The sequence below is a fragment of the Meleagris gallopavo genome, chromosome 1 (genome assembly GCF_905368555.1).
Source record: "Meleagris gallopavo chromosome 1, MGAL_WU_HG_1.1, whole genome shotgun sequence".
Classification (NCBI taxonomy): Eukaryota; Metazoa; Chordata; class Aves; order Galliformes; family Phasianidae; genus Meleagris; species Meleagris gallopavo.
This window is the reverse complement of record NC_139404.1, coordinates 158,158,165-158,166,575: the sequence shown is the minus strand read 5'-3', so window position 1 is coordinate 158,166,575 and position 8,411 is coordinate 158,158,165.

Below are 8,411 nucleotides of genomic sequence, written 5' to 3'. Positions count from 1 at the left end.
AAGCTACGGCAGGGGAGATTCAAGCTGGACATTAGGAAGTATTACTTTTCAGAAAGCGTGGTCAGGCACTGGAATGGAATGCCCAGGGAGGTGGTGGAGTCACCGACCCTGGGGGTGTTCAAGGAAAGACTGGATGTTGTGTTGAGGGACATGATTTAGTGGGAGCTATTGGTAATAGATGAACGGTTGGACTGGATGATCTTTTAGGTCTTTTCCAACCTTGGTGATTCTATGATTCTAAGTCTACTAATACTGATTTACAAGGTTGATAGTTGATATCACTGCCAATAACATATCCCTGCACATCTTTTTCTCCATTAACTTAAAAAAAAAAAAAAAAAAAAAAAAAAGGTGAAGTACACATTTGAAGATGTCTGAGCTTTGAGAAAACATGAGCTAAGTGAAGTTCAGATATATTTTCTAAACTCTAATCATAAAATAAATTGTAATATATTGAAATATTTAAAATATTCCAAACCAGGATCTTGGACAAATCATGACTTCTATCTAGGGAAAGAAATAATAAGGTGAAAGTTTGGCCCTACAATTTGAGTCCTATACATGTTTGTGTGCTCTCTTTTCTCACTGATTTTATATTCATCACCACAGAGGAATGTATAACAATTTGCTGCACTGTGGGAGAAATCCAAGAATCTCTTGACTTTCACCCTTTGATATGGATGTATTTTTGCTTGTCATCATGATCCCACCTTTGCATTTGGCAGGAAAAATTTCCAAAATCATATTTGTGCTCACAATTCATTTACATGTATGTACAATAGTTAATCCACATATAAAACACTTGAATGCTATTCTCTATTACTCTAGCACCAAAATATTCTATTGATATTAGTGCTTGGTGAAAATTGGCTTGAATATAAAAATATTTATCAAAGCAATCAATATTAAAATCAAATAGTAAAAGTTATGAATAAGAGAATGGGTGAATTTTTAGAATTTTTGGATCTGGTTTGATCTCATGTATGCCAGGACTTTGGACTTACTAGCTTTATATCAATTAATCCAGAAACAATATATTTAAAATAATTTTGTATCATCTGTTGCAAATGAGACAAAGCATGGTGATCAGAACTTAGATAATTAAAAAAAAAAAAAAAAAACATAAAAAACTCACAATAAAAAAAATACTCCTACATTTCAGACCATATACTAGCCTCAAGATAAAGCAGCTGACAGAAAATGCAACAGATTTTTGGTGTTTTCCCTTGTAGCTTATCTTAGATAGCCTATCATTACACATGCCTTTTGTCAATTTTCTTTTTGCATCTTCTGCTTTTCCATTTTATACTTTAGAAATATTTGTTTTAACTTAATCAAAGACTGAAAGTGATGTACTACCAATAGCCATTATGTACAATGTACTCTTTTTTTTTTTTTAATATGAGTTCAAAAGTCAGAGTCACTCTACTTTTTTAATGATAATGATACTGCAAAACAGTTTTAGTCCACTGCAACCTTTCCGAATCATTATTGATTTCAGTAAATAAGGGCATACTATTTCAAGTGTATTGTTTCTGCAAATGGGATTCTGCCTAATATCAGGCATACACCAGACTGGAATTTATCTTAATTGTCCCACTGTTTCAAGCTGCAGTGCCTCTGAAGTGAAATCAGAAGAAAAAACTCATTTTTAACATCAAACCAGCAAAAAAGTAACTCTGAATAAATATTGAATGACAATACATTAAGTACATAGTAATTTTCGATACGTAATTCCAGACATTTTATTCAATTTTATTGTTTTCTTGAATATACATGCATTTTGCTAATGTTTGGAATTAAAGGTAACTTTTTTGATATTTCTAAACATCAAAATATTATATGTGAGAAATGAACTTATATTCTATTAAATTCCCTAAGAGGAGATAAAAGTAATAGTAGAAAAATATAACAACAACAACAAAAAAAAACGTTTAAATAGCATTCTTGTATTTCTAGGGATGCTACAAATGAGCAGCTGTTTTATTTAGGAAAAAAAAAAAGAAAAAACTTTATATAAAAGAGAGATGAAAGTTCTGAGCTCAAGTAACAGTGCATAACAGAATAAAACTTCTTTAATTTAAGAGGTAAATTAAAAAAAAAAATCTATGTTATAACTAATTTGAAGTATTTTTTAATTCAAAAAGGATCTGTGAGATCCTTGCTATTTGAGCATAACTATTTCTGGAAAGGAAATCTAGAATAGTCCTCAAGGACTGATCTTCACACCAGATAACATCATTGTCAAGTCTCTAATTGTTTAACAAACAAACAAACAAACAAAAAAAAAAAAAAAAGAAAAAAGCAGGCTAGTGCCTAGAAAATAATTTGCATAATTTTTTTTTTTAGTTCTGTTACAATTAATATGCTCCATTATGTCTATTCATATGGAAATACAGATATTAAAGGTATAAAAAAATTAAAAACAATAAAAATTTGGAAATAGCATAACAATCTACAACAAATAATTAAATACTCTGCTGTAAACATATGGGCCTCAAAAACAGAGCTGTTAAAGCAGCAGAAGAATTAGACTAGTCCAGAGATTTCTGGAGGGAAAATCTTGGCTGCACTGAAGTCAACAGAATCTTTTCTATTCCTTCTATGTACACCAGGAATTGTCTTAAGATCTTTTAGAGCTTTTCCAAGTCCTATTACGTGAATGTTATCTCACCAGAACAAATTTTCTTGTTCTTTTTTTTTTTTTCTTTTTTCTCCTCCCCTTTTTTTCTTGCTTGTAGGAAGAAAAATTGATTTTTTTTCTTCTCCCAGGTCAGAAACATATTTCATTGGATATGACAGGTCTTTAGGCACACTATGTTGTATATTCTAAGAAACAATAGAGGAGTAAAGCACTTCAACCTTGGAAACCTTGAAAAAACTAAACATTGTTGAGGGTGATGTTGTCAGTGTTAAATTGTTTGTACGTACAAACCCAGTAAATTACTGGCACAAATGTATTTAGCTTGCAAAATTGTCCTGCTTAGGTGCTCTCTTTGAATGTTTGGTTTTGAAAAAATTATATATGTTGCTCCAAAATATTGTAGTCCTTTTTGTTTGTTGTGCTTTATTTGTTTGTTTATTGTGCTTTTTGCTTGTTTGTGTATGTTTTATTTGGTACTTAGTTTTTTGTCTGCTTGTTTGATTTTGTTCATGGACTTTTACTAATAAATAATAAATAGTTACAGGTATTTATTATAGGGATAAGGGGAAAAAAGACTCATAGAATATATTAATACAAATTTACTTTAGTTTATCAGGTGAACAGTCTATCCAGTTCAAAATTATGCCAAAAAAAAAAAAAACAGAAACACAAAACCAGACTATATTAAATAGTTTGAGAAAATGATAAAATAATTGTATGTATGTGAAGAGAATAATATGCTTATAATGAAATTTTCTTTTTTCTGTACTTCATCAATGTTGAAACATTACTTGAAATGTACTATTATATAAACAATTTGCATCCATTTGTTTTTAATAGTATAGAAATAGCTTATATTATACTATATTATTTCTCTTGTTGATCTAATCCACTGTGTAAAATATTGTCTATAGAGTTTGACAGTATTACACTGTAGTAATGAATTCAGTAAGTTAATTCTTCTATGCTCTGTTCTCTTTTATGAAGATATTGTGCTTTTTAGTTGCACTGCATAATCCACCAATTCAGAAGAAAATCTGTAGTACCTTTTTAAAATCATTTTTGAATTACTACCAATGACTCAGAAATATATCTGAGGTGCTCAGCAACATTCTTTTACTTTCTTTTTCTATTACAGACTTACTTCCCTTTGATATTCTTGTAATACTGATATTCTCTACTGTATGTCATTAACCTTTAAATATTCTGTTTAATTTTCTTCAGACTGTCCATCTAAAATCAATATAGTCCAAAAGAAAAAAGAAAAACAGCTAAGAACAGAATTTGTCCCAGTGCAAGTTAATAGACCAGAAAGAGGAGCAAAGGAATAATAATAATAATAACAAGCTTCTGACCGTCCATTCACATATTCTATGAAAAATCCTGGCTGGTCAGGGTCAGAATCTTATCTCACATCTGTAACTTCATTCCATGTATTTTCCACAATTTTTATTCCAGATTTACTGTTTAAGAAAACTGATTAATTATTGTTTATTATTATTATTATTACTATTGTTATTATTATTAAGTCAATACTTTTGTAATTTCTAAATTACATTCTTATTTCAGGTAGAAAATATTCCTTGTCTTTATTTTTAACTTAAATTTTGAATCAGCCTATGAATTAGAGATCAATTGCTCAAATAATCCATGTTCATTGAAAATATGATTATTTTCTCATCTTGCTTTTAAGAAATAGAGACTGTTTATTTATCTGTTTCCCATGACTCTGTTATAATGTGTCATTCACATCATAACTATCAATTTAATTTTCCTTTTTCTTTGAAAATTTCATTTCTATAGGTACTGAATATTGAATCTCATTACTTATTGTAAATTATAATTTCTTTTATATCTAGAAAACTGAGAATGTCTTTTTCCTATTCTTGTCTGTTTTTTTTTGTTTGTTTGTTTTTAAGCAGTACAGTTCTTACTATTCTATTTCCAAGAGATATGATTCCACAATTATTACTACTATTTAGAGTTTTAACTCCAGTTATTGTAACTCTAGACATCAATCTCTCTGGATTGTTCAGAACTAAATTAGTCAGGGCTACTTCAATACCCTTGGGCTGTTATATCAAGTAGCTAAGTGGGTTGAGAAAATAATTTCTGGAGATAAGAAATTTCTTCTCTGAACAGTCATACATTAAATCAGTTTGAATTTCAGTGACTATCATTTATTTAAAGATAATAGATTTTTCTAAAGACTAAACATCTATATGACCAATGATAAGAAAAAAATATCACTGGGACTGGGGGGAAAAAAAAAAAAAAGATTAAAGGAGTCATCAGGAAGTATATAGTAAACAGAGAGAGAAATTGCCGTATGGTATTGTACAGCTCATACAGTGATATAGGCAGAACTACAGCCTTGTTGTAAGTCCCTGCAGGGGGAAGAAGCTTCAAATCCTGAGGCGACAGATGGTAAAAAATTTGCAGGATGAGGAAGACTGGACTCTCATCTCTTCTCAGAGCAGGGGAGGAGCCTGTCCCTTGCCCCTAGCTAACAAATATTAAGCTCTGGGAATGGAAAGAGAAAAAGGTGTGGATAATGGTTCAGAACTCGAAAAGGGCAACCACATTAATATGGTCCAACCAAAGACACAAGTCAACCAGTGCTATCAAAAAAAAGGTGAAAGCTTTCATAGGAGATGGGGAGTCTGCATTTTGGGGCAATGAGGCACAGATTTTCCACCTAGATAACCTCTCTAGAGAGGCTGCCTGCCGCCTTGCTGCTTCCTGAGGGCTCACATTCAGGGCTACCATATATAATAAAGCCAGAAAACTATTATTTGCTCCTGCTCTTTCAAACTGCATCAGGAGGCTGCAACTGAGAAATTATTAAATATTTAAAACTTTTTTAAGCCCCTTGTGATGATACTGAGGGGATTTGGAGCAAAGTAGTTCTCTTCTTGATCCTTGTGATCTGCACAAGTTGTGTTGTTCAGTTGACAATGACTTAAAACAACAGTACAAAATCTTACTTATAGTCCAAAGTGTTCAAGCCTGTTCTTTTGGAGTGTCAGCTTCTGGCTTACAGATCTCAGAAGGTACTCCTTTGTTCCTGTCTTCCAAGCCTTGCAAATATTATGTCAGCAGGCAAGAGGAAACAGGGAGATGCCAGCTTGTATCTTGTCTTCACAGGATACAGTGGCATCACCTCTCAATTTCCTCTATCAGGCTGGAGTTGTTTGCTCCCAGGCCAAGTCTTCAGCCAATAAACACCCCTGAGCACTCCCTGTTTAAGACAAACAGCTCCAAAGTAATGTTTTTAAATGCAAAATTGTTTTTAAATTTTAAATTGCTTTTAAATGTAAAATTGTTCACAAATTGATGTTGATTGCCTCATGCTGATTTGAGAAACTCGTTACCAGTTTCAGACAGATGTCAAGGGGAAGTTTTTCACTGGAAAGGTGATGAGACATAGGAATAGACTGCCCAGAGAGGCTGTGGATGCTTGTTCCTTGGGGATCTTCAAAATCAGCCTGGATGAGACCCTGGACAAACGGATGGTGGTCAGGCTCACTGTGTCTGTCAGGACCTTGAAGCTCTAGGTGTGGGTGGCAGAAGTGGATTCCGTCCCACTCTAATAGAGGAACAATACTGAGACCTCCTCAAGAAACTGAAAGCATATAAGTTCCTGGGGCCAGATGATATGTATCCCGGGATTTTGAGAGAAATGGCTGATGTGGTTGCCGAATTGCTTTTGAATATATTTGAAAAATTATGATCAATCTGGTGGCCTTCTATGATGGAGTGACAGCATCGATGGACAGGGGTAGGGAGATGGATGTCATCTACCTGGACTTCTGTAAAGCCTTTGACATGGTCCCTCACCACATCCTTCTCTCTCAATTGGAGAGGTATGGAATATGGAAGATGGACTGTTAGGTGGATTAAGAACTGGTTGGCTGATCACAGCCAAAGAATTGCGGTCAATGGTTCTATGTCTGGGTGGAGGTCAGTCACAAGTGGTGTCCCCCAAGGGTTGGTCTTGAGACTAGTGCTTTTCAATATCATTATCAATGACATAGACAATAGAATTGAGTGCACCCTCAGCAAGTTTGCAGATGACACTAAGCTGAGTGGTGCAGTCCATATTTTGGAGGCATGGGAAGCCATCCAGAGGGATCTCAATAGGTGGAGAGTTGTGCCCATGTGAACCTAATGAGGTTCAGCAAGGCCAAGTGCAGGGTGTTGCACTTGGGCCAGGACAATCCCAGGTATTTATATAAACTGAGGGAAGATCTCCTTGAGAGCAGCCCTGTGGAGAAGGACTGGGGGGTCCTGATAGACAAGAAGCCGGACATGAGCCAGCAGTGTGCGCTTGCAGCCTGGAAGGCCAACTGTTCTGGGCTGCATTAAAAGACAAGTGGCCAGCAAGGAGAGGGAGGTGATTGTCCCCATCTACTCAGCTCTTGTAAGGCCCCGTCTGGAGTACTGTGTCCAGGCCTGGGGCCCCCAGTACAGGAAGGATGTGGAGCTTTTGGAGCAGGTCCAGAGGAGGACCGCTAAAATGATCAGAGAGCTGGAGCATCTCTCCTGTGAGTAAAGGTTGAGGGAACTGGGATTGTTTAGTTTGGAAAAGGGAAGGCTCTAGGGAGACCTCACTGTGGACGTGATTTTCTCAGTATTGTATGATACATGTTGTATTGACAGGAAAAAAGCTATATGCAGAATTATGATTAAAACTTCTAAATCATCTCTGCCTTTCTTGATAATTAGATTGGGAATTTAGTGTCTGTATGGGTTATATTCCCAGCAGGTTATTAACAATTAATTAGCAAAACAATACATTTCAAATGCTCTCTGAACTAGTGTTCTAATTGCATGGCACCAGAATGGTTATCCACTTGATGGATAAGCTCTAGCCATAATCATTTGTTTCAGATAAAACATATATAGAATTTACATATATTTTTCCTGTTATATTCCAATTTTTACACAGATTTGCATCCAGGAGGCATAAAGACTATTTATGAGCTTTGGGTGAAATCAAGAGTTACACATCTGATAAAAAATTAAACAATATTGCTTATATGATATTACTCTCTTATCATCCCTTCAAGAGTTTATAATCTTTCCTGATCACTCTATATCAGAAATCTTGTTTATATTCAGAAGAAAATTTTAGGAAAGTTATCTCCCAAAAAACAGTTGGAGGATTAAAACAAACAAAACTGTAGATTCTGTCAGTCTAGAAGATTGACAATTATCATCATTTCCTATATTTTCTAAGTCATTTAAGACTATTTAATCCTCAACTAAAGCAATTTATGTTTCTCTAGGAAATAGAATGATAGAAACAGATGCAAATAGTGTGCAAAATTAGATATACGCAACTGATAATTAAATTGAAAACTACGTTTATACAGTTGCCTCAGGATTTATATAAAAGTTGATGAGTCTGCTTCTGTATCTAGCTGGTGAACTAATTCTTAACCACTTGAGATATAATATAGAGGGGCAATAACAGATGAGAAGTATTCACAGATGGTGACTATTTCTGAGTTTGCTTTTGCTAAACTGCAATGAAGAAAGCAGGATTTTGGAAAAAGTAAAAGCAATCTTAGTTTGTCAGTCCTTAAATGGAGGAACTTTTGAATATACTCAGCTAAAACAAGAAAATAAATCAGGATGTATAGCAAAAAAAAAATCTTAGAGAAACAATTCATCTCAGAGTGAAGAAATGTGAACAGCTTGAATGTTGTATAAAACACTGGTTTATTCTAAGAATAAAATATCAACTATAGAAAAATTTACA